Source organism: Rattus norvegicus, chromosome 6, assembly GCF_036323735.1.
Source record: "Rattus norvegicus strain BN/NHsdMcwi chromosome 6, GRCr8, whole genome shotgun sequence".
NCBI lineage: Eukaryota > Metazoa > Chordata > Mammalia > Rodentia > Muridae > Rattus > Rattus norvegicus.
Window position 1 is genome coordinate 61679378 of NC_086024.1, and position 27345 is coordinate 61706722.

The following is a 27345-nucleotide window of genomic DNA, read 5'->3' on the forward strand; positions in this document are numbered from 1 at the left end:
GGCGGGAGAGCGGTAATGGGGGTAGGATGGTGAGCAGAATAGCCATATAGAAGGGGAGAGGGATGGTTTAGTGTGATATTGGCCTGGAAACCAGGAAAGCGAATAACATTTGAAATGTAAATAGGAAATGCCCAATTTAATAAAGATGGGGAAAAAAGGATAATAGTAGTTAGAAAACACAATCAATTAAAAACAAGAAAAAAAAAAAACACGATCTTCTAAATCAACAGGAGCCAAGCTCATATTAAGTCACAGAGATCAAAGCAGTATGCATGGGCCCTGCATGTGTACACCCAGATCCCCTGCTTATGTATTACTTTTTCTCGTTTAGATTTTTATTGGACTCCTGAGTATGTAAATTGGCAGGTCTCTGATTCTTGTGTCTTTCCTTTGACTCTTTTCTCTTTGTTGTTTTGTCCTGTCCAACTACAATAAGACAGCTATTGTTTTACCTTATTATATTTTATTTTGCTATATTTTAATATTATGTCTTAGAAGCCTGTTCTTTTCCAATGAGAAACAGAAAGGAAGTGTATCCTTATAGGAGCAACTGGGAACAGTAGAGGGAGGAGAAACTGTAATCAGGACAAATTATGTGAGAAAAAAAATCTTATTTTTAAGAAAGGAAAAAAAATGAAAAGGAAACCCAAGTCACTTCATTAAACACAGAAGTCACTTTTAAAGAAAAAAAGTGGCAAAAAGAGAGTCAAAATTTGTTTTCAGTCAACAAATTCCATATAGAATTAATTAGTAGCATTGGTATCAATGGTAGCAATAGCTACATCAACACTTCTCATTTATTGAGCATATATTTATGTTTGTTTCATAGATCATCTCCAATCTCATACTTGACTTTGGTAATTCTCTTTCCTGTTTCAAAGGAAATGAACAATCAGAGCAATTAACTGATTTACACATTCAACACATGGCATTGGGAACACCAGATTATAGCTGTCCCACTCGAAAGCATATGTTTGTGGGCTTAACTCATAGTGTCTAGTCACAATAACTAAATTTGCTCTGATTTCATCCAAATTTACAGTGTTCCTTATGATGTTTCTGCCACTTTCCTGCCTCAGTAGATTTGAAGATAAGAGTTATAGGAGGCATTGCTTCGGGCCTTCATATACCTTCAACACCAGGAAGGTCTCTGTGTGTGTTGTTGGTGTTGGTTTTCCTTAAATGTCCAAGTTTTAAGTACAGCTTTACGTGTAAAAGGGTGATATGAAAACAAAACTTGAAAGCAATGGGGATTAAAGCTGTGAACTTTTTCAAATTGGCTCATCCTTGTGTTTGCCAAACCAGTCTGGTGGTTTGTGTCACACTCTCTGTCGTAGGCAGGCACATTGGCTCTTTTCCTTGGGAAACTGTTTACAATTAGAACTCATCCAAAAGAAAGTATTGGATAACCATGGATACCCTTGCTTCTTGCCATAGAGAGATCTAATATTTTGTAACCATATAATCTAATCATGGCTTGTGGGGACAAAAAAAAAAGAGAACAATAACGGATCAAACTAACTCAACATAAAACAACAGCATTAACTATATCAACAACAACAATGAGTTAATGGGAAGGAGTCTGCTATTTCTTGGAACCTGACATAAGTTCTCAAGGTATCTGATGCTCTGGAGCTTGGGCAGACTGACTGGGCTGAGGAAGCATTCTCTGGGCTACCCATGCATCTTCATTCTCAGAACATGCTCCCTGTGTGCCTGTCTTATTCTCTGACGTTCCTTTGGGCATATGTGAGGCTCTTTGCCTCCCTTTTGTTGGAAAGTGTTAGCAAAGAGCTGTCCTCAGCCTTCCCTTCAGACCCAAAATAAATTTCCAGAGGTTTCTGCCTATTCTTGCTTGGTCCTTGCTCCTGGTCTTTCTTCTATATGTCATTTTGTCCAGGCATAGGTCATATGCCTTATACCAAGAGTCCTGGGGTGATTGCAGGCCCTTATCACCTGAAACTTTGAAGTTAGGAGAAACAGAATGTGACTGCAAGGGGACATTATCTCTAAAGGTGAGAAAGAATGATAGGTTGAAGACTGAAAACATAGATGGCAATCACCTAGACATTTGCTGTGTGTTTTCCTGAACTCATGTCCATGTCATGTGAGAGAAAAGTAACAAATGTGGTTTGTACAAGGTTGGCAAGTTGCCTACTATTTCAAAACTGATTGAGGTTGTAGTTACATTGTTAGATGCATGGAAAAGCTGCAAGTGATTGGAAATGCCAGCTGTCATTTAACTTTTGAATGACAGATAAGAGGCACAGAAATGGAGTCAGAATTGAGGTCAGGCCAAAGTTAGTCACTCCTACTGTCATATCATGATTTCTCTCTGACTCGTATGATTGACTGGTTAAATGAAGAAATAATAATACCTTGGAAGAATACTCATTCACTGAGGGCATTTGTGAAGTCCTTAATGAAGAGCTTTCTGTAGATTAGATAGTCAATGCATCTTGATTACCAGTAAAGACAGTTAGCCAAGTTGATAAGAGTAACTCCATGACACTGTCACACTACATATACTCTTGACTGTGGAATTGAGAACAGAGTAATATAATCATAAAGCCATATATTCATAATACATCCAGAGTTATGCTGTACACACACACACACACACACACACACACACACACACACACCACATACTCATCCATCTGTAGTTTATAGGATGAAGACCTTACTGTGGCCTTGTATGAACTAGGCATTGGTGGCAGCTCTGTTTGACAGGTCACTGGACAGAGTTTTGACTTTCACAGGGTTTTCGTTTCAGTCTTTCCTTTCCAAATTCCACTTGCATCATCTCTATACATTTATGAAATCTTGAACTTGGTTCCCAACACTCTGCATATAAAGACTAACCTGTAATTATCATTTGAAAGGAGTCAAAATTGACATGTTATAATGCATGAGAGAAGATACTTGCATTTTTCTCAACTTCCTATGTGATTCAAAGTACATCTGTAGCATACATAAAATCTACAAAATTTCCATTTAATATTTCTGCAAAATGTGTAGCAGTCCAGTGAGAACAAAACATTTGAAAGGTTACTTCTCTCAGTATCTACTTCACTGAGCCTGTTGGAAAGAGGGTTAAAATCACTGTTAAAATTCTTCTACAAGAATTTATCACATAAAACACTGTAGCAATTCAATAAACCCTAAATTCTTTATTTCTAAGGAACAAATATAATTGTTGACCACCAGATGGCTCCCATATTTTTAAAACTTTGTCAGAAATAGTAGAAATCACACAAACAAATAACCTCAGATTAAAAGGAAGTAAAACTGAAAGGAGAAAATAACGGAACCCATGGGCATCCGAAGTACAAATAGACAAGAGGGAATTTCCCTTTTTATTGACAAGTGTGTGTGCTTTGGATGTGAAGCACAGTACATAGTTCCTTTCTGAGCCCTACTCTTTCAGTAATTGTACAAGTGTAGCTTATAAAAAAAAACCCAAAAAGTATGCAGGAAAATCCCTTCACTCGAGCTTAAGTTCAATAGCACACTTGTTTCATATATTGTTTTGAACAATATAAATGTCCTATCTCATAATCAGGACTAATATTCCCTGGGACAATGTATAATTTTATTGACAGACCACCTTTACTGTCATCTCATCTATGTATCTATTTTATGAGACATTTAGTGCTATCGTCACAATACAAATCAAAGTCCACACAACAACAAAATTTTGGACTGTGTTAACAGCAGAGCCAGCCCATGGTGAGGGTCATAGCTCCTGGAGGGACACTGCTGACACCCTAGATGATGTTTTAACTGATGTGTTCTCCGAGCCTTAATATGTAAGCTATTAAGATAATAGACCCCACACTTGTCACTTTGACAGCTTCTTTAAAGGCTAAGCTGCCCAATTTGTCTCTCATTAAAAGCTGCTGTGCAGCGTAGGGATCCGTAGCTACTGAGCCACTGCACTTTCAGAGCGTACGCATCTATTTTGAGAAACATTTTTTTTTTGTCAATAAGACAGGCATATGTTTCAATGAGTCATCTTAATAGAGCAAATTCACAAGAAGGGGTGAGCTGCTCTTCCACCCTGACCCTGAATTTCCTTACCTTTCCTTGTTAGTACAAAGCTTGCCCCTGTGCCTCCTGCCACTGAGAAGGCAGTCACGGGCAGGCCGGGGCTCCTTAGCCCATATGGTTTTATTTGTGTTCCGCTGGCACAGTTATACTCATACAGTAACCAACATAAATTTTTAGTTTTATTATCACCTCTAAAAAGAGACAGAAATGTGAAAATTGAAGCCAGAAGGTTTGTATCACAGGATTAATTAGGCAGGGCCAAGTGGAGTCGCACTCCTCCTGGCAGTGAGCGCCTCAAGAAGGTGCCTGCCTGCAATTACCAAGCACACGACGCAATTAAAAACCCTGTTTCTTTCTCCCGAGGTGTTACTTGTTAGTTGATAAATCTCTTTTTTAAAATTCTCTGGGGATCTGAACTGGCTTGAGGTGCAATCTACCAGGGTAGATATTCATGAAAAATTGATTTAGCTGTAGCCCAAGTGCAATAGGTTTAAAATAAACCTGAAAGGAATGAACAGTGTGTTTCTTGGCTGACATTTTATTGGCCATTTTTTAATGCACAAAAGACTAGATAATTAAGAATTGGGACTTCATGGATCTCCACAAGGAGAAATGAATCGAATTGGTCTGCTGTCCCAGGCACTGCCTAAGTGACTGCACATCCACTGACCTTTTCCACTGGCCTTTTTGTTCAGTATATGGACAAGATGGTCCAGACAGGTCAAACGTATATGCCTCCCACAGCCCACGGCCCCTTATAATAGAAAAGTGCCTCAGTATAAAATGATTTCCTGTTGCTTAATGTAAATCCTTGCCCACAGAGATTTGAAACTTGGATCTGTTAGTCTTGTTCTCCCAAGGAACTTCTGCTTTGCGTGGTCGCTTCGAAGGCTACATCAGGGTCTTAAGATTGGAAAGATGCATCAGGGGGCAGAAGGAAGCTCCAATTGTCTTCTGGCAGCTAGTTTAAAAAGAGTGGGATTTAACCACAAGTCCATAAATCAGGCAGCCTACTCTTTCCCCTGAAATATAAATAATTTAAACATGCAGCATGCACTCCGTACCTGGTTGGAGACTAGTGCCCTATCAAGGCGTGCGAACCTGAGCTTCAGCAATGATCTCATACTTCCTGCTGAAAAGAGACGCAAAATATTTTTAAATCAATAGGATAAAACCATCGTTGTAAATGATGCAGCTCAGCTTTCGTTTCAAAATGCACCATGTACAGTGTAATGCAAGAAAGGAAGAAAGAGACCGCTGGCTTTGCTACTTCTATTTCCTTATACTGTTTCTTAATTAAGGAAATTGGTAATAATTAAATAGTGCTTTACCAATTCCTTACATCCCTCCTTACATCTTATTTATTATTTTCATATTTAAGAATTTATCAATAGTTATCTAAAAGGATTATTCAAATAGTAAAAATGCAAGTGGGGATTATGGCCTTAAAAATTTGCCAACTATTAGTCATAATAAGTTTGATAAACTGTAACTTAGAAATCTGAACTCTAGTATTCAACATTAACTTTGGCGATTCTACTGAGTGTTTTATTTATGTCTCCATTTTTTAAGGAAAAGGGAGATTCCTTTTTCCATTGTGTCTAACTTCTCAACACATTTTTACTCTTTGTTTGTGCTAATAAGTACTTATTATTGAGGCAAGTGGCAAGCTAACATTACCTTAAGAAGTTTTAGATAGATGATGAGAAATGATTTTTCCTTCCATGTCCATGAGTTAGTAAAAGACCAGAATCCAGGTTTTGCCACTCTGAAATGAACTGATTTATCTTGGTGAGGTCACTTGAAGGACACAAACATGACATTTAAGTTTTCTTCTTAGGACTCAGGCTGTGCTTTAGCCTAAGTACCTTGATTAAGTTTTAGCCTCCTTTTGGGTCTTCAATAGACATATTCTTCCTTGAAAGTTCCCCCATGTAGTTGATTGAGTCCCCAATGACTGTGATCAACCAAGCCTTAGGACTGTAAATATAACAGATATTGCCTGAGTGGTTAGATTGTAGGACAGAAGATATTTATCATCGGCAGTCAATGTTCATAATCAGTTGATACCTGTTAAGTCTTTTGTTGGAAGTCTCGATTCAATCAGGCAAGTCTTTAAAATAGGATCTGCAAATCAAAGACTGGAGGAAGCCATTGACCCAGCTCTGACTGCCCTGATGGGGCCAAACAGGGGTCCTACAGGCACTTCATGTCTGCAGTGACACAGTACAATACCTGCTTATAATTCTCAAGATTCCAGATAGTGTTTCCTGTAAGTGAGAGTTGAGAAAGTAGAAGATCCTATTGGGAACAAGTTTCAACAACTGGGCCATTTTCCAAGCCTGGTTGCCTCTTACCAAACAAAATTCCTAGTCATCTTCATTCCTTTCATGGGCTTTTAAAGTCGTGTTTCCCACTGGGTTACTTGAAATCACTGAACTTCTACAACTTTTTCTCACTTTCTGTTGCCTGTGAGAATTAACAGATGACTATAAATGGTTGTAAAATAGGAATGCACAAGTGGACATTTATTAATGACATTTAATAGAATTAATGAGACTATACATATTTTACTCTCTAGTATTAATTTGCATCAGCATAGTACTTTAGTCTACCACTGACATCCTAGGCCCACATAGGAAAATGGAGTAATTTTTTTTTGCCAGGCATTTCAGCACCTTATTTGATGATAGTGTGAGAAAAAAAATAAATGCTAAACACATGCCAGAAAGTTCACAACATGATCAGAATTTTGAAGATCTTGTCTATATTTTAAAAGATTTTCACATTTTAGTGTTATGGAAAATATCAAGCAGTAGGACCATTTCTTACAAAACTTTTTATATTTACTGTCTTAATTATCTGGCCTTCATAAAGCTATGCAAATTCTCTCCTTTATTCATGATTATGGAAATGCATTGAAAATATTCTTTTCCCTATATCCTGAAACCATGATTTTATCATTAAAAATCAAAGGGAACTCCATAAATGAAGGAAATAAAATTAGAGCTTGAGTCCTTCAACTCAGGTCTTCTCAAATCTGCTTCTATTGCTATTTGGGATGGTAATTCCTTGCAATGGAGCATAAGTGATATTGACATAGGAAGACATTTTTAGAAACATCCTTATTCTCTATCCAGTAGACATCAACAGACTTCTCCCCCAGCTGTGACAAACAAGAACAATCTTCAGATCCAGCCAAATCTTTCTCGGGGAAACAAAGTCTCTAGTAGCCCAACTACATTCTACAGGTTAGAAATCAATTGGCTTCATTTTATTTTTTAAAATTAATTCATTTTGGGGCTTATAAATTTCAATTATTTTAAAACGTTGATGTACAATTTTGTGTGGTATACTATGTGTGTAAATTATATATTGATGAAATCAAGGCAGTGAACATTTTAGTCCTTAAACATTAAATATTTAGATTAATATATAATAGTTAGCCAAATTATAGTTTTGTAGGACAGTATGGTATATCAATAGATATATATGCTAAGTACTGATGAAGCCTGGGAAATTCATTTCCTATCTCTTTCTTATGTCTTCATTTCATTTGAGAATATTTAAATAAAATATTGAAATCTGTCATTTGCTCAATTTGTTTTCTATTTTGGTGTTCCTCATTGGATCTTTTAAGCATGATAAAAATTAGAAGGGAAAGTTAAAACCTTCTAACATCTGGTTAAACATGTTCAAAGACGGCATCCAGCACATATTTCAATACACCTGTTTTCACTTTGAGAGACCTTACAAGTATAGTCAAAATATCAATGATGCTAGTGCCATGTAGGAATTACACAGGGTTGAGTTAGCACAGTGAATTTGGGAATTCATTGAGCTTATGAAAACTTCCTGATTCCCTCTACTTGGTCTAGAAATCAATGAATGCACGTGTGAGTGCTGGAAGAATCACATCTTTGTCGGGTTTGCTTGGTCATTTTTGCTTTGTTTCTTTAACTGCAATAGACACACTGAGCCTCAAGTGTAGCTTATGCTTTTCAGAAAGAGTAGATGTGCTTAATGAGTATCTCACAAACACTTTACATACAGTTTTTGTCTGGTCTTTTAATTGTCTTATTCGTTATGATTTCGTGAAAATTGAAAGTTCCCCTTCTTGCAGTAAGAAGAGAATGGAATTGATTCATTTTTTTCCATAAACTAATTCAAATACGTGAGGAAAATAGCCCGATGACAAAAATTTTGTACATATTTTAACAGAGCAACCAACACGGTGGTACATTAGTCAGTTTTTCTCTTCTAATTAGAAACTGCTCAAAGGATCCATTTTTTTAAAATTTAGATTCATGTCTTCAGAAATTTTAGTTCTGTTGTTTGGGTCTGTGGTGGCCCAGTAGCTTATGGAGAGAGCATGTGGCAGAAATGGACTGTTCACCTCATGGTGAAAAAAGAAGAGAGGGGGCTGAAGAAGTGGTAGTTCAAATATCTTCATTAAAGAAAGTTAAAAAATCTCATCCTTTTTATAGACTTTGCTTCTAAAAGGCTCCTAGACTCTACCTTACACACACACACACACACACACACACACACACACACACACACACACACATACCACACACACACACACATACCACACACACACACACACACACACACACACACACAATACAGTGGTGCCAGGGTAGCTTGATGAGAATTAATTCCTGGATTGGGTACAAAATATTTAAGAGAAAATTTCATGACTATCTTGTTACCACATTTATCCCAATCCCTAGACTAGAAAGCCTGCCACTTTTCTTTGTTGTATTTTGATCTCAGTTGAATGTGGTATCTATGTCAAAACCAGAATCAGAGTACCTTACATCCATTATCAACTGAACCTTTTGCATGGGGATGGATTCATTGATGAAAAGACATATATTTGAGGATGGTGTTATTGAGTTTCATCCATATGTTTATAAAATCTTTGGAAATTTGACAAGAAATATTTTTTTCTGTATTGTTTCACACCAGTGAGTAGATATTTTCATACTTTTGAATGTTATTAAGGAAGTATTACACAAAGTTAAAAAGGATCCACTCAAAAGGAAAAAAGAAAGCTTTACTGCTTATCAAAAAGAAGAAATTGCAGAAAGTCAAGAAATGTGCTTTACGTTGAATAAAACCTTAAATTTGCATTTCTTCTGTAGACTCTAGACGATGTATTTTAGCAATGTCACTTTGATATATCAGTAAATAATTTCCTTCAGCTCTGTGATACAGCTTAGTTATTACAAAGTCTGTTTTATGGCAAATGCTCTTTTGAGGTTACTGTGTGTTTGAACAATGGACATAAATTAGTGCCTAAATGGATGGTCTGTGGTTTTAGGATCCTTTCTAGAGAGAATAAAATATTACACACACTTTTCTATTATGCTGACTTTTACATTTCTTTATTTCTCACCATCATTTAAAGGTAATCTAAATTTTTATTATTTCTTTGCCTCTATCTCTCATGTATTTCTCTCATTTCTGTTTCTATTTCTCTATGTCTCCATCTCTGAAACACACATGCACACACAAACACACACACACACACACACACACACACACACAGAGAGAGAGAGAGAGAGAGAGAGAGAGAGAGAGAGAGAGAGAGAGAGAGAGATCCTTCATGATATACCAAATTTTTTGTTTCTTCAGGTGAATTTATAGGCTCTTCTCCTCTACTATGATCTTCCATGTTTACCAGATTGAAAATTTATATTCTTTAAGGCTACACTTAGCTTATTCACTAGATGATAACTCATTAGCAACCAGATCCATGTATCTCTCTCTCTTCTTCCATTGATTTCTAGGCTATGACACAATCTTCTGGATTTCCTTCTAATGTTTGCACATCCTTGAGGCTTTCTGTTGCTATCTGACTGGAAATTTGGGGCCCTAAGATGTGGGGCGGCAGGCTGTGAAAGGTACCCTGGCTTCTAATGAGATAAGGTCAGAAACCCTGGTGACCCTGAAAGGGAAGGCAGGTGTTTCCCTAAACTCCCAGGAGTCCAGGCCCCTCTCACATAGCTACAGCCCTCCCACCCCCACTCGATCCCCCTGTAGAGAAGCTTGTGGCCATCAGTCACATTGAAGCAGGACCACACCCTCCCGCATGTAGATAATGTATTCCCAAGCTCTCATACCAAGCCAATAGGAAGTACCTGCTATCAGACCATGACCCACCCCAAAACTGTATATCAGAATCCTGTGCAGAAGGATTAAATGTATTCAAGAACTACTCTGCAGTCAGAGAGTTTCTGTCATAAGAGCTGTAACACTGTCACTTGGGGAAGAGATCTGCTCTCCTGAAGTCGACTCCCCCTTCTCTGCAACCCCTCTCTGGCTAACCAGTCTCTGGCGAACCAGCCTCCTGCTGGCTCAGCCAAGCTAACATCTTGGAGCAACTGAAGCAGTAACAGGCAGCAGAGGCGATTCCCCTCCGCCTGAATTCTCTCCCCTTCACCGGAGCCCTCACACCTGGCCAGGCCAGAGATCTCTGTGGAAAGCCTCTGACACACAGGCCCACACTAGGATACAATTCTAAGTCTCTATTGTCTCTTGTCATATACTCACCAGTTAAGTCTCAGCCATTCTTTGGCATTATTAACCACGGTACGGGAGACACCTATTTCAGCTTTCTTTCTTCGTCAATAAACCACTCTAAAATTTAATGGCTTACAATGACTACTTCTCATTAGTCTCAGAGATGACTGATCTAACTTTAGTGGCTTTCTTGCTTCTTATGACTTATGACTACATGAACATAACATTCTATTGTATTGAGGTAGTTAGATGGCCTCTCCATATGTCTGAAATTTGATGTCAGTTATCGGCAATCAACTGAGACAGCAGCGCATGTACTAAGTGTGTGGATTGGATTTTTCACACTATGACGGCTGAATCCGGGGAGAAGTGCTTCACGACTGAGAAATCATAGAGTAATGAGACAGACACCATATTTTTTTTCAAAATTTTTAAGTTTATTTTATCAGATTAACTTTGTGCATGAGTATTCTTCCTGCATGTTTATATGTGTGCTTGATTCATCCAAAGGCCAGAAAAAAACATTGGATCTCATGTTCCTGAAGTTACAAATGGTTGCAAGCCAAATAGATGTTGGGTGCTGGGAACTGAAGCCTGGTGTTTGGAAAAGAAGTAGAGTTCCTAAGCATTGGTCAGTCTTTACGGCATCTTTGGGCAAAGCATGCTCTCTACTCTTCATGACATTAATAGTCACATTTCATTACTCCTTTTGGCCCAAAGTCCTGTATTGTATCATTTAAATCAGGTGCAGGCAGTAGGTATGTTGGCCTTACTACATATAAAGATACTATAAATATACTACCCTCACAAACTCAACATACTTGTCAGATGGGGACTGTGGCATCTAATAAGCATATCAATTCAAATAGCCAAGAAATAAATAATCGCTGGATAATAGAAGTATTGAAATTTAGCTAACCATGTGCCAGTTTTGTGCTTATGAGCTCTTTCTGCTTTGATGGATTAATTCCCTGAGTCTCCTGAAGTTATGTATATCATCCTTTCCCTGAAAAGTAGCCCTCGCTTACATCTGTAAAGCTTTTGTAAGGTTTGTTCTCACTATCAGAAGTTAGAACTTTAAAGATCAATTTAAAATATGCTATTAGCTTTAGTACAAGCTGAGTGTACAAGTGTAACACAAAAGACCAAAGATAGTCAAATTGATCCTTAGCATAATGGACATTGCTAAATGTATTTTAATACCTGACCTCAAATTATACTGCAAATCCATAGTGACAAAGATGACAATGTGCATGCACAAAATTGATCTGTCAAACAATGGTGCTGAATCAGAGATCCAGAGTAAATGCAAATAGCTGTGATCATTTAACAGTTGATTGGATTTCAAAAATATAAGTTAGAATAAAATGCTGTGTGTTCGTCAAAGAGGGTTGGCGAACCTGGGTATGGAAATATATTCACATCTGTCACCCTGAAAGAAAGCAATTCAAAAATGGTTAAAGATGTTAAAGTACAACCTGAATTACTGGAGTTATTGAAAGAAAACATAATGGAAAATATGCAAGATATACTGCCAGGGAATTTCTAAACAGAACTATAAAAGAGCATAAATGGTTCCAGGCATTGATAAGTGAGATATGTAAAGAGATCTTCACAGAAAAGGAAACTATGAGCAGAGAAAGCAGACAGGATGAAGACTGGTAGAAAACCTTACTAACTGTATTTCAGACAGGAGATTAGTATCTAGAATATAAGATTTACTGCAAAAATTAAACAGCCAAAGTGGCAATCAATAAATGGGCTAGTGATCTGAACACATAACCCTCAAAATAAGAGATTTCAACAGCCCATGAGTATTTTAAAAGCCTTATCTGAATACTCACACACTGGTGGATCTCTTAGCCTTCATCAGAGACTCATCTTTCTGTTGTAGGTGACAGTTAATACAGAGATCAATAACCAATCAGTAGTATAATCAATAATGGATTGTCAAACCATCTCTAGAAGGAACATTTATACCCATATCTCAAAGGTTCAGGGATCATTGTGGAAAAGAAGACACAGAACTTGTGACCAGAGGTAGTAGACATCTGCAGTGTTTCCTGGACATGATAATGCAGTTGCACACATAGACTCACAGTAGCTGAGACTGAATGCAGAAGATCTGCATGGAATCAAGCCATCAAAATCTAATTATTCATAAGAGAGGGACTGAAGAAGTCCAACCCCTTGCAGAGGAAATACAGGCATTTGATAGATGCTGGGCTAGGTAAAGGGAAAGTAAGGTTTTTTAAAGGAATGTGATCTCTGAGAGATTGCTCTCACACTACTGGATTTTTCGACACCCTTGAAGAAACAGACATTACCAAATGGTCCCAGTGGATTTTATAAAAGGGATCCTAGAAAAGTTGGATGAAAAGCAGTGGTGGAGATAAAGGAGAAATTGAAGTGATGAGATGGTGGATGAATTTGATCAAAATATATTATATAAATGTATGAATTTCTCAAATGATAAAAAAATGAGCTTCAAATGCCCACATAGAAACAAAGAAAAATGTTCTCAACATCCTTAGCCAGCAGAGAAATGCAAATTAAAATTGGGAGTTAGCATCTCACTCGATCTAGGATAGGTATCATCAGGTAGACAACGGCAGTAAATGGCTTTGAGAATGTGGAGAAAGAAGAACCCGCATACACTGTTGGTGCATGCATGAAGAAGTATACTAATTTATCAATTAGTTATAGGAACTACTATGGAGGTTTCTCAGAAATCTAAGAATAGAACTACAGTATGAACAGAGATATGTGCATATCTATCTATATTTACTGTTGTTCTAATCACAACAGTAAGGAAACGGAACCAGCCCAGGTGTCCATCAATACATGAATGGATAATGAAAATGTGGTACATTTTCACAGTAGCAATTTACTTGGTCATAAAAAATGAAATTATGTTTTCTTTTTCAAAACATGGATATGTCTGGAAGCTAGACTATTGAGTGAGGCAACACACACTGAGAGAGACAAGCACCATTGGTTTGTTCATAAAGTGGGTCCCAGCCTTCAGTGTTTATGTACGTGAATATATTTGGGTGTGATTGTGGTTATAGGTCATAAAACTAGCAAAGAAAATCATGAGAGAGGAAAAGGTGGTTTTGAGAAAGGAGTGGAGTTGACAGAACACACAAGACTACTAAAGCTGAAGGGAAGCTGAGGGGAAGGGTGGTGTTAGAAAGCCACGGGGTAGGAAGAAGAGATCAATAAAAACACACTTTATGTTTGAAAATGTTACAATGAAGCTTAATCATGGTACACTAATTCAAAATATAACGAAATGCATAAAGTCAATTTTCCTAGAAAAGTGACAGAACTCTCTGGGAAATAAAACCTGCAAGTTTTAAATCTCGGATCTGGAGGCTTCATTGTCTAGAAGAAAGCGTTAGAAAGGTACTTTTGAATATTCACCAAATGTCAGATCTGACTGACTATCCCTAATGCTGATGTAGACCCGACTATGTGGTGCTGACTCTGAGGCTGTGTTTTGGTAGTACTGAGTTTTAGGTCTTGGTCCTGATTTCATCTTTTACTTGGAAAGTCTTTGGCTTGGGGATACTGAGAATTAGAAAAATTCAAACAAGTCCCAGACAGGAAATACTTTCTCTTGATTTTGTTTGAAAGAGGGAAGTTCTCTTTTTGCCATTTCCTCTATGTACACTTTATTTCATAAAAGTAAACCAGTTGTCACATTCAAAATTTGGCTCACAGAGTTACTCAGAGCAACTTAAAACTCTGCTGGGTTTGTTTTTATAGAGGTCATACTTGCATAGGAAATGCAGGGTATCCTTTTATCTTCGAAGACATTTTTATCCTTACTACTTCCCACCAGCAGTTTCCTTTAGGCTCTCCTATCTCCCACCTGCTTGCAATAAATGAGAGGAAGATTAGTGGTAAGTGGTTTGGACTTCTGTTGCTCTGTGAACTAATTTGTTTTGCTATCATTTACTCTGTAGCTATTGCAAAAGAGAATTTTAAAAAAAGCCAGGTGGTTATATGTCACAGTTCTGTTGCTTGGCCAGCTCCCATTACTAGGTCTTCTGCTTTACTACAAAGGAACATCGAAGAAGGCTTACTCACAAAGCAACTTAACACTGCTCATTGCCACTACCACCTAGGGCTGGGAGACCAAATCCACTTTGCCTCTGGGTTCTGGAGGAAAGTGACCTGAGATTGAAACTTCCAAAAGAGGCCCAGATGCTCTTGAGGGCTGGAGTAGAAGTAACCACCATAGTACTTTTATATCCTTTTTGTTAGGCCTTTATAACCAGGAAGATCAATTAGTAGACTATGAAGGAAGTCCACAATAAAGTCCTTTTCACAATTTTTAAAATGACAGTTTGTTGCCATTTCAAATATATTACATTTTACAGATGTCTAGTTAGATATTTCTTTTGTGTGCTTTAGTCGAGTATTATTGTGTATTTGACATGAATGCTTCCCAGGCAGAGGGCTAACTTCGTAGATATGTGACCATTGCAGTCACACAGACCTATCTAGGATCAAGGAGACTTATATTTGTTTAAAGACCTTTTATTGCTGCCTTAAATTTTAGAGTGATTTTAAACCAGAAACTGCATTTTCTTGTTCTGATAGATTTCAATGCAATGTAGCTTACACTAAACACTACCTTAAAGCCAAACTCTTCCTTCTGGAGCTCTTATTTAAACAATTGAGTCCTCTTTAATCAATAATTTCATGCCTGTCTTTGAATAATTATCTTGTATTTTCAAAGCAGTTGGAACATCTTTTCTTTTCTTTTTATTAGATATTTATTTATTTACATTTCAAATGTTATTCCCTTTCCAGGTTTCCCAAACATAAGCCTCCTATCCCTTTCCTCTCCCCATCTTTTATAAGGGTGTTCCCCTCCCCAACCACCTCCCTTCCAACCCTACCCCTGACATTCACCTACATGTGGGGGTACAGGTCCTTGGCAGGACCAAGGGCTTCTCCTTACATTGATACCCAACAAGGCCATCCTCTGCTACATATGCAGGTGGAGCCATGGATCAGTTCCTGTATAGTCTTTGGGTAGTGATTTAGTAGTTGGGAGCTCTGGTTGGTTGGCATTGTTGTTCTTATGGTGTTGCAAGCCCCCTCAGCTTTTTCAATCCTCTCTCCAATTCCTCCAATGTGGTTGCCATTATCAGTTCAATGGTTTGCTGCTTGCATTCACCTCTGTATTTGACATGCTCTGACTGTGCTTCTAAGGAGACAGCTATATCCGACTCCTGTCAGCATACACTTCTTAGCTTCATCAATGTTATCTAGTTTTGATGGCTGTACATATATGGGCCACATGTGGGGCAGGCTCTGAATGGCTGTTCCTTCAGTCTCTGCTCCAAGCTTTGCCTCCATATCCCTTCTTATGAATATTTTTGTTCCCCCTTTTAAGAAGTGAAGTATCCACACTTTGGTCATCCTTCTTCATGTGGTCTGTGGATTATATCTTGGGTAATTCGAGCTTTTGGGCTAATATCCTCTTATCAGTGAGTGCATACCGCGTGTGTTTTTCTGTGATTGGGTTACCTCACTCAGGATGATATTTTCTAGTTCAATCCATTTGCCTATGAATTTCATAAAGTCACTGTTTTTGACAGCTGAGTAGTACTCCATTGTATAGATGTACCACATTTTCTGTATCCATTCCTCTATTGAAGGGGATCTGGGTTCTTTCCAGCTTCGGGCTATTATAAATAAGGCTGCTATGAACATAATGGAGCATGTGTCTTTGTTATATGTTGGGGCATCTTTTGGGTATATGCCCAAGAGAGGTATAGCTGGGTCCACATGTAGTGGAATGTCCAATTTTCTGAGGAACCTCCAGACTGATTTCCAGAGTGGTTGTATCAGCATGCAATCCTACCAACAATGGAGGAATGTTTCTCTTTCTCCACATCCTCACGTCCAGCATTTGTTGTTACCTGAGTTTTGCTATTAGCTCTTCTGACTGGTGTGAGACAGAATCTCAGGGTTGTTTTGATTTGGATTTCGCCAAGGATGTTGAATATTTCTTTAGGTGTTTCTCAGCCATTAGATATTACTCAGCTGAGAATTCTTTGTTTAGCTCTGTACCCCACTTTTGATAGGGTTATTTGGATTTCTGGAGTCTTACTTCCTGAGTTCTTTGTATATATTGGATATTAGCCCTCTATCAGATGTAGGATTGGTAAAAATCATTTCCAAATCTGTTAGTTGCCATTTTGTCCTAATGACAGTGTCCTTTACCTTAAAGAAGCTTTATAGTTTTATGAGGTCTCATTTGTCGAATATAAGCCTTTTTTTTTTTTTTTGCCATTGGTGTTTTTTTCAGGAAATTCTTACCAGTGTCCATGTTTTCGAGGCTCTTCCTCACTTGTTCTTCTATTAGTTTGAGTGTATCTGGTTTGATGTGGAGGTCCTTGATCTACTTGGACTTAAATTTGTACAGGGTGATAAGAATGGGTCGATTTGCATTCTTCTACATGCTGACATCCAGTTGAACCACACCATTTGTTGACAAATGCTATCTTTTTTCCACTGGATGATTTTAGCTCCGTTGTCAAATATCAAGTGACCTTAGGTGTGTGGGTTCATTTCTGGGTCTTCAATTTGTTCCACTGATCACCTACCTGTCTCTGTACCAATTATCATACAGTTTTTATCACCATTACTTTGTAAAACTGCTTGAATCGGGGATGGTGATTCTCTCAGAATTTCTTTTATTGTTGAGGATAGTTTTCACTATTCTGGAGATTTTTGTTATTTCAAATGAATTTGCAAATTGCTCTTTCTAACTCTATGAAGAATTGAGTTGAAATTTTGATGGGGATTACATTGAATCCATAGATTGCTTTTGGCAATCCCATGAGCATGAGAGGTCTTCCCATCTTCTGAGATCTTCATCAATTTCTTTCTTCCTAGACTTGAAGTTCTTGTCATACAGATCTTTTATTTGTTTTGTTAGAGTTTCACCTAGGTATTTTACGTTATTGGGGACTATTGTAAAGGGTGTCATTTCCCTAATTTCTTTATCAGCTTATTTATCTTTTGAGTAGAGGAAGGTAACCCAATTTTATATACAGCCACTTTGCTAAAGTTGTTTATCAGGCTTAGCAGTTCTCTGGTGGACTTTTGGGATCACTTTACTATACTATCATATCATCTGCTAATAGTGATATTTTGATTTCTTCCTTTCTAATTTGTATCCCTTTGACCTTCTTTTGTGGCCTGATTGCTCTGGCTAGGACTTGGAGTACTATATTGAATAAGTAGGGCGTGAGTAGGCAGCCTTGCCCAGTTCCTGATTTTATTAGGATTGTTTCAAGTTTCTCTCCATTTAGTTTAATCTTGGTTCCTGGTTTGCTGTACATTGCTTTTACTTTGTTTAGGTATGGGCCTTGAATTCCTGTTCTTTCCAACTCTTTTAACACAAAGGGGAGCTGAATTTTTTCCAATGCTTTCTCAGCATCTAATGAGATGATCACATGATATTTTCTTTGAGTTTGTTTACATAGTGGATTACATTGATGGATTTCCATATGTTAAACCATTTCTACTTCCCTGTGATGAAGCCTATTTGATCAGGATGGGTGATCATTTTGACATGTTCTTGGATTTATTTTGCGAGAATTTTTCTTTTTTATTAACTTGAGTATTTCTTATAAACATTTCGAGTGTTATTCCCTTTCCCGGTTTCCGGGCAAACATACCCCTCCCCTCTCCCCTTCTATATGGGTGTTCCCCTCCCCATCCTCCCCCCCTTGCCGCCCTTCCCCCAACAATCTAGTTCACTGGGAGTTCAGTCTTAGCAGGACCCAGGGCTTCCCCTTCCACTGGTGCTCTTACTAGGATATTCATTGCTACCTATGAGGTCAGAGTCCAAGGTCAGTCCATGTATAGTCTTTAGGTAGTGGCTTAGTCCGTGGAAGCTCTGGTTGCTTGGCATTGTTGTACATATGGGGTCTCGAGCCCCTTCAATCTCTTCCAGTTCTTTCTCTGATTCCTTCAATGGGGGTCCTATTCTCAATTCAGTAGTTTGCTGCTGGCATTTGCCTCTGTATTTGCTGTATTCTGGCTGTGTCTCTCAGGAGCGATCTACATCCGGCTCCTGTCGGCCTGCACTTCTTTGCTTCATCCATCTTGTCTAATTGGGTGGCTGTATATGTATGGGCCACATGTAGGGCAGGCTCTGAATGGGTGTTCCTTCAGACTCTGTTTTAATCTTTGCCTCTCTATTCCCTGCCAAGGGTATTCTTGTTCCCCTTTTAAAGAAGGAGTGAAGCATTCACATTTGATCATCCGTCTTGAGTTTCATTTGTTCTAGGCATCTAGGGTAATTCAAGCATTTGGGCTAATAGCCACTTATGAATGAGTGCATACCATGTGTGTCTTCTGTGATTGGGTTACCTCACTCAGGATGATATTTTCCAGTTCCAACCATTTGCCTACGAATTTCATAAAGTCATAGTTTTTGATAGCTGAGTAATATTCCATTGTGTAGATGTACCACATTTTCTCTATCCATTCCTCTGTTGAAGGGCATCTGGGTTCTTTCCAGCTTCTGGCTATTATAAATAAGGCTGCGATGAACACAGTGGAGCACGTGTCTTTTTTATATGTTGGGGCATCTTTTGGGTATATGCCCAAGAGAGGTATAGCTGGATCCTCAGGCAGTTCAATGTCCAATTTTCTGAGGAACCTCCAGACTGATTTCCAGAATGGTTGTATCAGTCTGCAAACCCACCAACAATGGAGGAGTGTTCCTCTTTCTCCACATCCTCTCCAGCATCTCTTGTCCCCTGAATTTTTGATCTTAGTCATTCTCATTGGTGTGAGGTGAAATCTCAGGGTTGTTTTGATTTGCATTTCCCTTATGACTAAAGATGTTGAACATTTCTTTAGGTGTTTCTCAGCCATTCGGCATTCCTCAGCTGTGAATTCTTTGTTTAGCTCTGAACCCCATTTTTTAATAGGGTTATTTGTCTCCCTGCGGTCTAACTTCTTGAGTTCTTTGTATATTTTGGATATAAGGCCTCTATCTGTTGTAGGATTGGTAACGATCTTTTCCCAATCTGTTGGTTGTCATTTTGTCCTAAGAACAGTGTCCTTTGCCTTACAGAAGCTTTGCAGTTTTATGAGATCCCATTTGTTGATTCTTGATCTTAGAGCATAAGCCATTGGTGTTTTGTTCAGGAAATTTTTCCACTGCCCATGTGTTCCAGATGCTTCCCTAGTTTTTTTTTCTATTACTTTGAGTGTGTCTGGTTTGATGTGGAGGTCCTTGATCCACTTGGACTTAAGCTTTGTACAGGGTGATAAGCATGCATCGATCTGCATTCTTCTACATGATGACCTCCAGTTGAACCAGCACCATTTGCTGAAAATGCTATCTTTTTTCCATTGGATGGTTTTGGCTCCTTTGTCAAAAATCAAGTGACCATAGTTGTGTGGGTTCATTTCTGGGTCTTCAATTCTATTCCATTGGTCTATCTGCCTGTCTCTATACCAATACCATGCAGTTTTTATCACTATTGCTCTGTAATACTGCTTGAGTTCAGGGATAGTGATTCCCCCTGAAGTCCTTTTATTGTTGAGGATAGCTTTAGCTATCCTGGGTTTTTTGTTATTCCAGATGAATTTGCAAATTGTTCTGTCTAACTCTTTGAAGAATTGGATTGGTATTTTGATGGGGATTGCATTGAATCTGTAGATTGCTTTTGGTAAAATGGCCATTTTTACTATATTAATCCTGCCAATCCATGAGCATGGGAGATCTTTCCATCTTCTGAGGTCTTCTTCAATTTCTTTCTTCAGTGTCTTGAAGTTCTTATTGTACAAATCTTTTACTTGCTTGGTTAAAGTCACACCGAGGTACTTTATATTACTTGGGTCTATTATGAAGGGTGTCATTTCCCTAATTTCTTTCTTGGCTTGTTTCTCTTTTGTGTAGAGGAAGGCTACTGATTTATTTGAGTTAATTTTATACCCAGCCACTTTGCTGAAGTTGTTTATCAGCTTTAGTAGTTCTCTGGTGGAACTTTTGGGATCACTTAAATATACTATCATATCATCTGCAAATAGTGATATTTTGACTTCTTCTTTTCCGATCTGTATCCCCTTGACCTCCTTTTGTTGTCTGATTGCTCTGGCTAGAACTTCAAGAAGTATATTGAATAAGTAGGGAGAGGGTGGGCAGCCTTGTCTAGTCCCTGATTTTAGTGGGATTGCTTCAAGTTTCTCTCCATTTAGTTTAATGTTAGCAACTGGTTTGCTGTATATGGCTTTTACTATGTTTAGGAATGGGCCTTGGATTCCTATTCTTTCCAGGACTTTTATCATGAAGGGGTGTTGAATTTTGTCAAATGCTTTCTCAGCATCTAATGAAATGATCATGTGGTTTTGTTCTTTCAGTTTGTTTATATAATGGATCACGTTGATGGTTTTCCGTATATTAAACCATCCCTGCATGCCTGGGATGAAGCCTACTTGATCATGGTGGATGATTGTTTTGATGTGCTCTTGGATTCGGTTTGCCAGAATTTTATTGAGTATTTTTGCGTCGATATTCATAATGGAAATTGGTCTGAAGTTCTCTTTCTTTGTTGGGTCTTTGTGTGGTTTAGGTATAAGAGTAATTGTGGCTTCATAGAAGGAATTCGGTAGTGCTCCACCTGTTACAATTTTCTGGAATAGTTTGGATAATATTGGTATGAGGTCTTCTATGAAGGTCTGATAGAATTCTACACTAAACCCATCTGGACCTGGGCTTATTTTGGTTGAAAAACTTGTAATAACAGCTTACATTTCTTTAGGAGTTATGGAACTGTTTAGATGTTTTATGTGATCCTGATTTAACTTCGGTACCTGGTATCTGTCTAGAAAATTGTTCATTTCACCCAGATTTTCCAGTTTGGTTGAATATAGGCATTTCTAGTAGGATCTGATGATTTTTTGAATTTTCTCAGATCTGTTGTTATGTCTCCCTTTTCATTTTTGATTTCATTTATTTGGATACTTTCTCATTCCATTTCTTTCCATACACCATGAGTTTAGCATGAGTTATATTTCATGATGATTACCATAACATCAGGTTTCTATAAAATAAAACATTACCTATTGCTGATTTGAAATTTATTATGTAAAAAATGAGCAAAACAACCTTGGAACTATGGGATAATTAATCTAATTTCACACAATTTCGATCCTGAATATTTTAAATAAATTCTCCATTACCAAACAAAAGAAGCATCAGCCTTGGGGGTTTAGAATATTTAAGGTAAGATACTTTTAAAGCCACAAATAAAATGGGCCCAGGTGAAAGGATAGAAGACAGAGAAGGACTCAGATGAAGCTCACCTTAGATTTTTGGAGGGTAACAAATGATCTCGTAGATAATCTCTAATATGTATACTTCTAAATGTAGGTGAATTCTATGGAATGTATTAGAGATTTGATCTGATTCCTAAGGAACAAGTAGTTTTAAATTTTCTCCTTGAAAATGTTAAATTTGTCCAGGCAATTTCATTACTGCTCAGTAGTTTAGTTGATAGCAGTTATGTCTAGAAATGTCTCCTCCTGGGGCTGCTTTTGATTTTTGCATCTCTTTTCTATGTATATCATATAGAGGCTCTAAGTGGAATATGTATACCATAGATAAGAGCAAATCTGTAAATAAATATTCCATAATTTTCTTAAGAGCTTTAGATAAGCATGCCAGCATTATATCTATATTATAAATATGCTAAATGCTTATTTATGCAATTACAACTAAAACAACTTTGCTATGTTTACTGAACGAATTTGGTAGGAACTTCTCAACAGTGATGTTTGATACAACAGCAAAACAAACCAATATTGTGCCCATCCTGAGATAATGGGGGGCATTATTTCTACCTATAAAACCATAGCATAGTATTTTTTCAGCTCCAGGTTTTTTCTCCATGTATATGAACAATTTTGTTCTGACTCCAAAACAGAAACTATATTCATCATTTTTTCATGCTAGAGATTAAAGGATATTGTAAAATCTTTATTAACTTAATACAAAAGCTATCTATAATGAAAACAAACCTTCAAGCAAGTAACAGAAATGAAGGTGTAATAGTTGATTTATTTAAAACAACCACAGAAACCCAAGCTATTCATAAAACTTGAAAATGTTCTCAAACCCAGTTAATTTTATATATTAATAGCAGTCACAAGTAGCTATTTCTGTAACTATGAATGTTGTAGTCTAGATGCTATATTTGTACACTTACATGTGTTCTTGACTTCATATGTGTTTGTACTTGTAGATACAGGTTGATTAAAGGGTTTCCTCTGGATAACCTCCTATAGTACATTGATGCTATACAATGTTCTACATTGCTGCATTAGAGAGAGCATCAATCCATCCAGGTCAAATGCCGCAGAGCATATCCTGCTCTTGTGTGGTGCTTTGAGTTCTTATAGATTTATATGCATAAAGTTATGTTTAAACTAACAAAAAAGTTATGTAACTCATTATTTTATAAATTTGAAACACATTTTAAAAATTTATTACAAATAATTGATAGTCACAACTTTTCAGGTAAGAGGACTATAGCACGTCAAATTATGAAATGCAAAACCAATGATGGAAATTCAAACTGGTGAACAAATAAGTATATATATTATATATATATATTTATATGCATATACAAATATATGCAAAGCTTTCTGAAGGAATATCATGATATCAGAGCAAGTAATCCTGAAGATGTTTATAAAAAAGTAGGCAAATTAATGACAGAGAACAAGGTCAAACTTATGGCTTTATGGCTTTTCTGCTTCCAGTCAAACCTATTCTAAGCTCATGTGTGCTATTGCCCTTTACATTTTTAAATTAAAATGAATAATTATTCAAAATACTTTAATTTAAATATAATTTAACATATTTCTGCATTCCCAAGTCCTTTCAGATCTTTTGCAAGGCAAGTTTTGACTATTTACATATAAATATTCTTTTTTTATATATATATGGCTAGAGTTTATTATAGAACAAAACCACACATCATTGCGAGCAAGGGAAAAAGGCACACTTCATATGACATGGCAAGACCAGGCTGCATATTGACCTCAGTCATGTCGCTCATGGATCCTAAATTTAGCCAGTGAAAAAAATATTTCATTAGGTATAAGGTACATCTTATATTTCCTTTTTGTAGTTCTAAATATTTTATTTTTATTATTAATCTTTAATCTTTTTTTGCAGTCCAGTCGTTATCCCCCTCCTGGTTTGCCCTCTGACTGTTCCTCATCCCACCCCATCCCCTTCTGCAAGTAGATGTCACCCATCCCCATCCCAGCAGACCTCCACACTCCCTGGGGCCTCAAGTCTCTCCAGGGTTAGGTTCCTCTTCTCTCACTGAGGCCAGACCAGACAGTCCTCTGCTGTATATATTTCTATAGTACTTTTTCTTGTATCTGACCTGAGCCATCACGAGATACAGCACTTTTTCTAATAATGGGTTTCATTATGATGTCTTCTTACACCTTTAATTTTTTTTTAATTTAGAGAATACTTTATTAGTTTTTGTAATCAAACCCACGTATATAAGACCTTACATATTTAATACAGTGTGTTACCCCTGTACAAATGGAAAAAACTTAAGTTCAACATTTCTAGACCAATACGGCTGTTAATTTCTGTACAGTGCCAACTCAACACAGTAAACGGGGATACTTTTTTCGAAAGTTGACAGCACAGGTAAAGTTTCAAAAAATTCAAATTATATATCTGTATATATATATTTATATTTATATAAAAAGACCAATAATAGCAGTGTGTTATGCATCAAAAGCAGCAACAGCTTTTCCAGGTTCTGCAGTCATCTGAACAAAACTGTAGAGACATCCAGCACACTCCATTAAAAAAAAAAAGTAAAAAAACAAAACCCGAGAAAACAGCACAGTTCTGTTACTCTTGTGGTACCTGGCACCATTTTTTTTAAATTAGCTTCTCAATCATCATCTGGAAAGAAAACATTCTGAGCAACATCATTAAAAACAGCTCTGATAAAGCACGGTCACTACTACGTATCATAAAGCAGGTACAAGCTATTTTACATCCACAGAGGTATGATACAGTACTGTCCTACATCTATAATACTAGAGGATACAATTTAAAAGGCATTATTTGAGACTTGATTCTACTTTTCCAGCAGAGGGCCCAAAGGATGGTGTGACACAGCTTTGTAAAGAAACATACTCTAGACAGGATTTCCTTTCACTAGTGGCACAGTTCTAAGGATTCATTCTCTCCATGAATGTCAGCTAAAACCGTTATTAAAAAAATGAAATATCCCTAGAACAAAACCGTATAACCACCGGATTCACATGAAGATGACCTAGTGGAGACAAGCTGGACCTCACCTTACCAACAAGCTATCAAATCTGTTATGTTTAAACAGTGAGACCTCCAAGGAAGGAGATGCCAAGTAGTGCTTCAAAGCTTCGGACCACAATCAAACACAGCATCCTTTTCAACAGAAGCAGAAGCTCATCTGAATATGCTCATGGATGCTGACATCAACATTTAATCATCTCCTCACTCATCCAGGAAGAGGGGGAGATCAGTTACTACTGTACTTTATTGTGTTCAACCAAATCACCATGTTACAAAAATAGCAAGCTGCCATAATAAAAAATAAGGCTCCTCTATCCAGCACCAGATAGCATCATTTTACTTTCAAGCCTAGAAATTGCACACTTGTATATAAACCAACCGAAGATGAGGATTGAGAGTTCATCTTGGTGGATTTTTCCTTTGATGAATATGAAGTGTCCTTCCTTATCTTTTTTGATGACTTTTAATTGAAAATTGATTTTATTTGATATTAGAATGGTTACTCCAGCTTGCTTCTTCTGACCATTTGCTTGGAAAGTTGTTTTCCAGCCTTTCACTCTGAGGTAGTGTCTGTCTTTGTCTCTGAGGTGTGTTTCCTGTACGCAGCAGAATGCAGGGTCCTCATTGTGTATCCAGTTTGTTAATCTATGTCTTTTTATTGGGGAGTTGAGGCCATTGATGTTGAGAGATATTAAGGAATAGTGATTATTGCTTCCTGTTATATTCATATTTGGATGTGAGGTTATGTTTGTGTGCTTTCATTCTCTTTGTTTTGTTGCCAAGACAATTAGTTTCTTGCTTCTTCTAGGGTATAGCTTGCTTCTTTATGTTGGGCTTTACCCTTTATTATCCTTAGTAGTGCTGGATTTGTAGAAAGATATTATGTAAATTTGGTTTTGTCATGGAATATCTTGGTTTCTCCATCTATGTTAATTGAGAGTTTTGCAGGATACAGTAACCTGGGCTGGCATTTGTGTTCCCTTAGGGTCTGTATGACATCTGTCCAGGATCTTCTGGCCTTCATAGTTTCTGGCGAAAAGTCTGGTGTGATTCTGATAGGTCTGCCTTTATACGTTACTTGACCTTTTTCCCTTACTGCTTTTAATATTCTTTCTTTATTTTGTGCGTTTGGTGTTTTGACAATTATGTGACAGGAGGTGTTTCTTTTCTGGTCCAATCTATTTGGAGTTCTGTAGGCTTCTTGTATGCCTATGGGTATCTCTTTTTTTAGGTTAGGGAAGTTTTCTTCTATGATTTTGTTGAAGATATTTACTGGTCCTTTGAGCTGGGAGTCTTCACTCTCTTCTATACCTATTATCCTTAGGTTTGATCTTCTCATTGAGTCCTGGATTTCCTGTATGTTTTGGACCAGTAGCTTTTTCTGCTTTACATTATCTTTGACAGTTGAGTCAATGATTTCTATGGAATCTTCTGCTCCCGAGATTCTCTCTTCCATCTCTTGTATTCTGTTGGTGAAGCTTGTATCTACAGCTCCTTGTCTTTTCTTTTGATTTTCTATGTCCAGGGTTGTTTCCATGTGTTCTTTCTTGATTGCTTCTGTTTCCATTTTTAATTCCTTCAACTGTTTGATTGTGTTTTCCTGGAATTCTTTCAGGGATTTTTGCGATTCATCTCTGTAGGCTTCTACTTGTTCTCTAAGGGAGTTCTTTATGTCTTTCTTGAAGTCCTCCAGCATCATGATCAAATATGATTTTGAAACTAGATCTTGCTTTTCTGGTGTGTTTGTATATTCCGTGTTTGCTTTGGTGGGAGAATTGGGCTCCGATGATGCCATGTAGTCTTGGTTTCTGTTGCTTGGGTTCCTGCGCTTGCCTCTTGCCATCAGATTATCTCTAGTGTTACTTTGTTCTGCTATTTCTGACCGTGGCTAGACTGTCCTATAAGCCTGTGTGTCAGGAGTGCTGTAGACCTGTTTTCCTCTTTTCTTTCAGCCAGTTATGGGGACAGAGTGTTCTGCTTTTGGGCGTGTAGTTTTTCCTCTCCACAGGTCTTCAGCTGTTCCTGTGGGCCTGTGTATTTGGTTCACCAGGCAGGTTTCTTGCAGGGGAAAAGTTGGTCCTACCTGTGGTTCCAAGGCTCAAGTTTGCTCGTGGGGTACTGCCTAAGTCCTCTCCGCGGCGGCAGCAACCGGGAAGATCTGCGCCGCTCTTTCCGGGAGCGTCCGTGCACCAGGGTTCCAGATGACGTTTGGTGTTTTCCTCTGGCATCTGGATGTGCACAGAGTGCAGTCTCTTCTGGTTTCCCAGGCGTGTCTGCCTCTCTGAAGGTTTAGCTCTCCCTCCCACGGGATTTGGGTGCAGAGAACTGTTTATCTGGTCTGTTTCCTTCAGGTTCCGGCTGTGTCTCAGGTGCAGGGGTCCTGCCGCTCCTGGGCC

The 27345-nt window shown here is 37.8% G+C and overlaps 1 long non-coding RNA gene across 2 annotated transcripts in view; it reads right to left on the reverse strand.

Moving 5' to 3' along the window:
* Positions 1-4587: 4587 nt before the first annotated feature.
* The window catches only part of LOC120103524 (uncharacterized), a 92704-nt gene continuing 69946 nt past the window's right edge, over positions 4588-27345 (reverse strand). For both annotated transcript variants that reach the window (XR_005505891.2, XR_010052641.1), the window contains 2 exons: positions 5118-5185; positions 4588-5014 (listed from right to left, as the gene is read on the reverse strand). This is a non-coding gene — a long non-coding RNA (uncharacterized LOC120103524). The remainder of the gene's footprint in view (positions 5015-5117; positions 5186-27345) is intronic.